The following is a 9578-nucleotide window of genomic DNA, read 5'->3' on the forward strand; positions in this document are numbered from 1 at the left end:
CAACCTTGACTATTCCCCTACAGTGTAGTAATCACCTATTCTTGTTGTTATTGTTGTTGTTTTGTTCGCTATAAATCTTTTCCTTTTAGAAAATGTTGCCTCTATTATCTGGTGGAGCTTTCAGTCACATCCTCTGCATTGCAGAGGCGAGTGTGTGACCCAAACTGGTGGATATAGTGTCTCATCTTTCTGAACATAGCTGTGGTCTAGGGGTAGGAACATGACCAAGCAGAGCCCATTGGAATCCTTCCCAGAGACTCTGGGGAAGAAAGGATCTTTTTCTTGCTAAGTTTTGGGCTACTAAAAACACTATAAATCTGACTCTTCAGGGCAAGACGAGCGAGAGGGAATAGGGGAGTTTGCTCTTCTGAAATGGGCTGGGAGACCAATGCTCACACCGAAAATAGCAGTGCCAAGACATGCGGAAGAGAGAAAGAGCCCTGTGGTATCATTAAATCTCTTGATCCAGTAAGAGATTCAAAGGCATGTATACACACACACGCACACAATCTCTTCTTTCTTTTTGGCAAAGTTCCTCTGACCTAACACATATTTTGTCTTTCACCACTTCTGCAAGCCTGTATCTAGAAATAGTCTTCTTGTCTAGTAGAGACTAACACATCTAGAAGGAACGGGAAGTGGTACTGCTGTTTCTTTTCAAGGAAGGTAAAAAGGCCTTTGCACTTCTCAGGTCTTGGCCCTTTCTGAAAAGGAGAGAAAAAGCCTTTTGTGTTTTAGATCTTAGGAGAGGCACTAGAAACTTCACATCTCTTTGCCTGTGAAGTAGCTGATGGACCAACCCTTCCTGGGACTGGTTCAGGGAGAGGGTGCTGCGCTGGCAGATATGGGAAAGGATGGCTATAAACAGACCTTGATGCAAGCTTGGAGAAGGGAGTTACGTTCCAAGAACCATCCCAGAGCAAATGGTCAATTTGCCACCCTCCCCTCTCACTGGCTATTTGAATAGAAGCTTGCAGTTATTATGCTTCAGAGACACCAACACTGATTTTTTTGGATAATGGTGTGAGGAGGACACCTACTGCTTCTTACACACCAAAACTCTCTTTTACTCTCTACCTCAATAACAACCCTAGGTACCACTAATAATACAGTCGCCATTCTCCACAGTAGTTCCCTAGAGGCCCGTAAGCCCTACTGGGCCGCCAACACTTCAGTAGATTGGCTCCTGTGGTACATTGGTGTCCTCCAAGCTGCGGAGAAAGCAAGTGCTACCGATGTTACTTATCAAAGAGATTATAGGATTTGCGTAAATGCTATGAGATTGTGGGCAGCTCCAGGAGAGGGACTGTTCCTTCTTTGTAATCATATCTAGAACAGTGTGTGGGTCCGAGTTTGTGTTCAGTAAATGTCAGTGAGCTGCATTTCATATTACTTTTCCAGTCTCTGCCCACACATACTTTTGTTTATAGTTGCAATCGTATGATAATTAAGCATTTTGTAATCTTTATATTGTTACAGTACGGTTTTGGTTAGGCTTGAGAACTGGCTGATTTCAATCTTGAGAGAAGAGAAAAAGAGAGACTGGGGTGGGGGATGGTAGTAGAAGTAGAAAATAGTTCATCTAGTTCCAAATATGGCACATGGAAGTTTAATAAATATTTTTTCAGTAAAATTAGAGTATACTTAGTTATTATAGTTTTCTTCTACCTAATCAATGAGCATAAAGATTCAGTTAAGCAAGTTGAATAAACTCTAGGGAGCTGCTGTAGAACATTGTACCTATAGTCAATAATAATGTATCATACACTTAAAATTTTAAGACAGTCAATCTCATGTGAAGTGTTCTTATCACAATAACCTTTCTTTAAAGAGAAAGAATGACTATGCCAGGAAAAAGAAATGTTAGCTTGTTTTTGGATTAGTTTGGAGGAATAAAAATAAACCACCCTCAAAGCAAATATTCAGATTCATCCTTTTTTTAGAGACGAGTGTGAAGTGTTGCTGCCAAGTAATAATTCATTCATATTTATAGTGAAAGAACATATTTTCATATTAACTCTTGTTTTATGATTCTGTATATGAACATACCCAGTGCACAGAGGAGTCTTTTCATTCATTCACTTGTTCCCGTTCATTGCATTCTATAAGCTGGGCGCTGTGCTACAATTTAGGTATACCAAAGAGAGATGACCAAGACACAGAACATAGAATCCTGATGGGAAGACAGGCAAACTCAGTGGAGTGTGCTTTGTGTAGGGACGGAAGTGCATGTGCTGAGCTAGGCCAGCACGGGGGAGAAGAAAATGAGATTTTTGTTGGCCGAGATAAATCTGGAAATACTGTTAAAGTATCAGAATGTTCTAGGCTGAGGGAACAGCATTGCGAGGGGCACAGAGGAATGAAACACCATGATAAATTGGAAAACTTGAAGTAGGTCACTATAATTGGAGCTCATGATACCTGTTGGTTAGTGGCAAAACATGAGAAGAGAGAGGAATAGGTGCACCAGGTTACAGCACAGAAAGGCATTATAGGCCAGGCTTTGTCAAGGAAGTTATAGAGAGCAGGGATAGGACATAATTGACTTCATTTATTCTTTCAGCAAATCATTATTACATGACTACTGTGCATCAAGTACTTTTCTAGGCCCTGGAAAAATACACTGAAGATGATGAAAAGTCCTCAATATCTGAATATATCTCAAAAGTATAACTAATAGGATTTGCTGGCAGACAGCAACTGTTTGGCCTGACCGTTAGCAGAAGGGAGCGCCTATTCACTGAGATGGAAAAGACTAGAAAAGAACCAATTTAGGGGAAAGAACTAGGAATTCTGTTTTGTACTGGTCAAGTATGAATCATATATCAGACGTTCAAGAGATATAAAAGTGGGATATTGAATATATGGCCTGGAGTACACAAGAGAGGTCTAGAAGATAAGTATAACTTTGGTGTTATTGACATACAGGTAATATACAAAGCAGTAATACTAGATGACATGTAGCAGGTGTTGGTAGGTAGAAAAGAGGAGGAGCTAGAGGAACTAGATGAGCTCAGGTAAAATGAAAAGTTGATGGAAAAGTTATCTGAACCCTGACCTTGGCAGACCATTCAGGAAATGAAAAGGAGACAGAATGGCCACAATTTAGAAGGGAAACCAGTGTGCTAGCCTGAAGTCTAAATGAATAAAAGTGTTAGAGGAGGAGAAAGTGGTCAGCTGTATCAGGTGTTATGACGGTCATATAAACAGAAACTGTTATATTTAGCAATGTGGAGTCATTAGTAATCTTAAGGAAGTCTGGCCTAGTGGCTTGGTGGTGGCAAACCCTTGATTGGAGTGGGTGAAGCAGAATGAGAAGAGGGGAGGTGAAGATTGTGAGTACAGGCAACTAAAGAGTTTTGGCATAAAGACAAAAGAGGCAAGGGACAGTAGTGGAAAGGTTAAACAGTGTCAAAAGAGGCTTTTATTTCTTAAATTAAGCGGTGGAAAATAATAGCATCTTTGCATGGTGATAAAGGAAGTTAGAAAAGGAAAATCTATTGATATAGAAGAAAGAGGGAAGACTTGTTGCCTCTCCTTTAGTAGACCACAGGATATGTGATCTAATTCTAGGTGGCAGGACTGGTTTTGGCTAGTAATAGAAGAGAAGACGAACTTTATGGGCACATGTTCAGGTGTGTGGCTTAATGTGGTACCCAAACCAGACAAGATATCATAAGAGAACTACAGACCAATATCCCATATGAGTATAGAAACAAAAATTTTCAACAAAATTAGTGCATCCATTTTCTATGGCTACTGTAAATGAATTACCACTAAATTGGTGACTTAAAATAACAGAAACTTATTCTCCCACAGTTCTGGAAGCCAGACATCTGAGGTGAGTATCTCTGGGCTAATTTCGTGGTGTCAGAAGGACAAGGCTCCCTCTGGAGGCTCCGGCAGAGAAACCATTCCTTGCTTTTTCTAGTTTCTGAAGGCAGCTTGAATTCTTTGGCTTGTGTCTACATCACTCCAAACTCTGCCTCCATAGTTATATTGTCTTCTCCTCCCCTGTTTGTAATTTCTCTCTGCCTCCTTCATATTAGAACTTGTGATTGAACTTTGAGCCCACTGGGAAAGTCCTTTATAATCTTTTCATCTCAAGACTCTAATTATATTATAATTTATGTATACAGTATATATATTTATATTTATACATTACATAAATACATACATAAATTACATTATATTATATATAATATTTATATATTACAGTCCTGGATGAATTCTCCTCTCCTTTTGTATTTCTTTGAGTCCCAAGAGTATCTAACATTGCATTACAAACTCTTTTTTTTTTTTTACAAACTCTTTAAACTTATTGTTAAATATTGTTTAAAATAACTAAAATCCTTTTTTATTTATTTTTTAGATTTATTTATTTTAGAGAGAGAGAGTGAGCGAGTTTGGGGAGGGGCAACGGGAGAGAGAATCCTGAAGTAGATTCCCCACTGAGCGCAGAGCCTGATGTGGGACTCTATACCAGGACACAGATAGTGATCTGAACTGAAATCGAGTATCGATGGCCCAACCAACCAAGCCACCCAGGCACCCCTAAAATTCTTTAAATTGACAGAATGTAATTTATTTCACAACTCTTATTGCTGAACATTTTTATATAAGGTAGTAATCCTTAATAACTTTGCATATAAATTTGTAATTATGAGGTGGTAGTTCCTGGAACAGATTTCTAGAAATGAAATTACTTGATCGAAATGTACTGATTATCTTCCTTTGAATTCAAATTAAATTTCTGTGCTATCTGGGTATGCTGGCAACTATTACTAGTTGTATTTAACTTATCTCTTTCTGTATAATAAATTACCCTAAAATATAGCAGCTTAAAACTATAAATACTTATATGAGATATCTCACAGTTTCTGAGGGTCAAAGAGCTGGTGGTTCTGGTTCCAAGTTTCTCATGAGGTTTCAGTCAAGATCTCAGATGGAGCCATAGTCATCTCAGAGCTTGATAAGAGCTAGAGAATCCAATTCCAAGATGGTTCACTCACATGGCTATTGGCAGGCCTCAGTTCCTTGTGACTATTGGACCAAGGGCCTTGGGTCTTTGCTGACCATTGACCAAAGATCTCCCTCAGTTCCTTGCCATATGCGTCTCTCCATGGAGCAGCTCAGAGTATGGCAGCTGGCTTCTCCAGAGCAAGTGATTCAAGAGAGTGTAAGAAACAGAGCAACCAAATGGAAACCACAGTGTCCAAATTGCACACAGTCACTTTTTTTCCATTCTATTTGTTAAAAGTGAGTCACTAAGTCCAGCCTGCACTCAAGGGGAGGGAAATTGGGCTCTACTTTTAGGAGGGTGGCACATCAAAGAATATATGGCCATAATTTTAAAATCACTGTAACCTAGGAGTTGGGTTTTCCCATTCTTCTTTCTTCCTTACCCCCTCCCTACCTCTCTCTTTCTTTTTTACTTGTTGAAGAAAGAAGGAGGAAGTCTACTCTGAGCTCAGATTCCTGAGAAGGATCCCCAAAAGACTAGATTAATAACTTCCAAATAGGCAATAAATTGGTAGAATTTTCTTTATCCCATGATGGAACAAACATGGTCCCCAAATTATAGGTATTCCTAGAGAGTGTGATGACAGTGCCTGAAGGGATGAAATTTCAACCATGGCCAGACCTTATTCCTGGCACATAACTCAAGATGCACGCCCCTCAAACAGAGATAATAAACAGAATGAAAGAATCCTGAGTGAGAGGGCTTCGAGAGCAAACAAAATTGTTAATGGTTTGGTGTTTGTGGCTTTACAATTGTTAAGATTTGAAGTGACATTTGATAACTGGGAGGAGCACACCCATTTTTTAATTTATATCAAAATAAATGATTAAAAAACGTGGATTTGTTAATGCTAGGGAAATTACAAAGAGCAGGGTGGATAGGAATGGCAGAAAATAAATTTGAAAACTTGTGTGGAAGCAAGTGAGAGAAAGGTTAATCTTCAGGGAAATGCCACTGTACAAACTTGGATTATTTGCAAGACTTGAAGGACTCACTGGGTGCTTATCTGCCTCTCCCTGCCAAGTTCTTACTGATAATGATATAGGAGGAGAAAGAAAGGGAAGTGCTTCAGAATACTGAGCTCAGAGCCAGGAGGGCCTTTAGCTACTTCAGTCCTAGAACTCTGTGGGAAGAGTTGATGCAATGTGGCCTGAGGGAGGTTTCAACAACTGCTTGTGTATTAAAAACATCTGATAAAGACTTGTTCACAATTAGAGAACCCCTGGGCAAAAGATCAGATCTTTACAGGCACACACAACTATTGTTCTGTAACTGGCATAGAATAGAAGGTGGGGGTGGTGGTGGATGGAAGTAAACCATGCCATCCTCTGCTACAGAGCATGTCAGGGTGGGTCAAGAAGCAACCAGGATTTAGCGTGGAACTGGCCCCTCAAAGACCAGATGTAAGTCCAGCAAAACAAGAGAAGTTTCTTCTAGAACAATACTCTGCAATGTGGTGAATTAAAAATGCCACCACTTTGATGTTAATAGAAAATGGAGGGACGCCTGGGTGGCTCAGCGGTTGAGCATCTGCCTTGAGCCCAGGGTGTGATCCTGGAGTACCAGGATGGAGTCCCATATCGGGCTCCTGCATGGAGCCTGCTTCTCCCTGTGCCTGTGTCTCTGCCTCTTTCTTACTCTGTGTCTCTCGTGAATAAATAAATAAAATCTTGAAAGAAAGAAAGAAGAAGAAAGAAAGAAAGAAAGAAAGAAAGAAAGAAAGAAAGAAAGAAAGAAAGAAGGAAAGAAAGAAAATGGCCATTTTCTACAGGAATGTATTCATAATCGTGGTTAACATTTATTGAGAAATTGTGTGTCATGCAGACTGCTGAGTCTTCGCGTGCATTATTTCATTTCATCCCTACAATGACCCTTGATCACTTAACATCGCCTCTGATTAAAGATAATAACACTGAGCCTTACCACTTACCACCACCTCTGATTAAAGATAATAAAACTGAGCTCTCAGAGTAACTAACTCCTGTTCAAAGTCCCACAACTGGCAAGTGGACAAAGGGAAATTTGAATGCAGAATCTCAAACGCTCCAAATCCCTATGCTATGAGAACCAGTCTGGAATGACATATATATATACACACACATATATGTTTGGAATGATTTAGTAGTTAAAGTCTGCCTTGCTGGGGAAAGGAAAGAACACGGACACCCAGACTCAAAATAGATAGGATCTAGCAACAAATGTTTCTGTAGCACAGCCGCTTCAAAATGGTGGAAAGCTATGGAAACCATGAGAACTTAGGAGTGAGCTAGTGCTGAAAATATCTGGTGTCCTCAAAAACTACTTTCTGAAAGGGGGCCACCATAGTAAAGGTTCATTGCATACTTGCAGTAAAGGCACTAAGTCTGAGATAGGGCAAGAAGGAAGTATTCCAAAAGGAAACACCCAACAAGTAGGAGTGTCACCCTGATCGGAAAATGAAAAGGGTGGGTCATCCGATCAGATCATTGTCTCTGGTTATTGCCTTGAGCAGAAGATAGTTGCTAGCCATAGATCACAGAGGGCCAAATCAACAGGGCCCAACCTATAGATCCAGTTCCATTCCTGCAGGAGCCCATGATGGGGAAAACAAGGCTCCAGACAAAGCTGAGTAATCTATATGAGATGTCACAAAGATGCCCAGTGTCCTGGTCAGGTGCACTGCTTCTGTTCTGTATGAGCATGGGACTGACCAACACATTCCTTTCAAGCATATAGGAGTCTATGACCCTGGGAGGAAGCCAGAAATACCAGAATAAATGCCCCAGTTAACACATTGCCCATTTCTCTGACTACCACATTGTGATGTGTAGGAAGGGTGTAGAAGATATTTGCATGGGATTGAAAAACTCTTCGGAGAATACCTTGTCATGTTTTGTGCTCAGAGTTCTGTCTTCAGATCTTCCCTTATCACTTATTAGACTGACCTTGAGAAATTACTTACCTTCTATGCATCTAAATTTTCTCATCTGTCTCATAGGTTTCATAATTATAATGACCACATCATAAGATTATTTTGAGGACTTAGTCACAATGTATAAAAAGCATTTAGCACAGTGGATAGCATATAGTAAAGGTCCAATAAGTGGAGTTATTTGAGTATTTATGTATTAAGAGAAAAAAATGGGGACCCCTGGGTGGCTCAGCAGTTGAGTGTCTGCCTTCCACTCAGGGTGTGATCCTGGAGTCCCAAGATCAAGTCCCACATCAGGCTCTCTGCATGGAGCCTGCTTCTCTCTCTGCCTGTGTCTCTGTCTCTGTCTTTGTCTCTCTCTCTCTCTCTCTCTCTTTCTCTCTCTGCATCTCTCATGAATAAATAAATAAAATCTTTAAAAAAAATAAGAGAAAAAAGTTTATGAGCTGGCACAATGTTTCATATTTTATTGGAATATTACTGATCCTTTTTAAAAAAGATTTTATTTATATATTTGAGAGAGAGAGAGAAAGAGAGAGAGCACAAGCAGGATGGGGGCAGAGGGAGGGAGAAGCAAACTCCCTGCTGAGCAGGTCCCAGATCCTGACATGAGCCAAAGGCAGATGCTTAACTGACTGAACCACCCGGGGTCCCTCTCCACCCCCACCCTTTAGAATGCACAAAGCCTCGAGAGGCTTGTTGAGTAGAAAAGATGAAATTTTGGGTAGCAAAGGTTAATAGCATGGGCTGGATGTGCTAGAGTTAGAGCATATTTAAGATGCTTGCTGTGCTATTTTTGCCGTGCTGTAAATACCTCTGTGCCTTCTGAATATAAGCTTGCCAAAGCCAAATCCTAATCCCTAGAACCTGTGAATATGATACATGGCAAAAAGGGGCTTTGCAGGTGCAATTTATTTAAGGATTTTGAGACGAGGGGATTATCCTGGATTATCCAGGTGGAGCCAATATAGTCACAAGGGTTTTAATGAGAAGGAGGCAGCTGTTACAGTCAGAAAGAGAAATGTTAGATCAAAAGTCAGAGAGGAGATGTTGCACTGCTGTCTTTGGAGACAGAGGAAGGGGCCATGAGCCAAGGAAAGCAGGTAGCTTCTAGAACATGAGAAAGTCAAGGAAACAATTCTCTCCGAAAGCCTCCAGAAGGAATGAAGATCTGCAGACGCCTTGATTTGAGCCCAATAAGACTGACTTTAAACTTTTGATGTCTAGAAATTTCAGATAATAAATTTGAGCTATTTTAAGCCATTAAATTTGAAGTAATTTATTATAGTGGCAATAGGAAACTAACACAGAGGTTAAGTTTTGAATATTGGCAAGAGTGGGAAAGTAGAAAGGACAGTGTGTTGTCTGTCCTCTGCCGGGCCCTTTACAAAGGCACATGAGTCCTGTAAAAGGAGCTATCAAAGGAAGATATATGGGATGTCATCATGAAGGAGAGTGTGAAGAATGAGGGAAGAAACAGCAATGCTTGAGACTCTGGGTAAGGAAGTATAACACAGAGCAGAGAAGTAAAGGGCTAGCACTGTTTCTAGGCTAAGAGCTTCCTACTGGTTTTGTTAGTGGCTGTCTGGGTACAGCAGAGAAAACCTACAGAGTCCATGATGGGGAGTTGGTTAGGGAGAGACA

Source organism: Canis aureus, chromosome 25 (genome assembly GCF_053574225.1).
Source record: "Canis aureus isolate CA01 chromosome 25, VMU_Caureus_v.1.0, whole genome shotgun sequence".
NCBI classification, from domain to species: domain Eukaryota; kingdom Metazoa; phylum Chordata; class Mammalia; order Carnivora; family Canidae; genus Canis; species Canis aureus.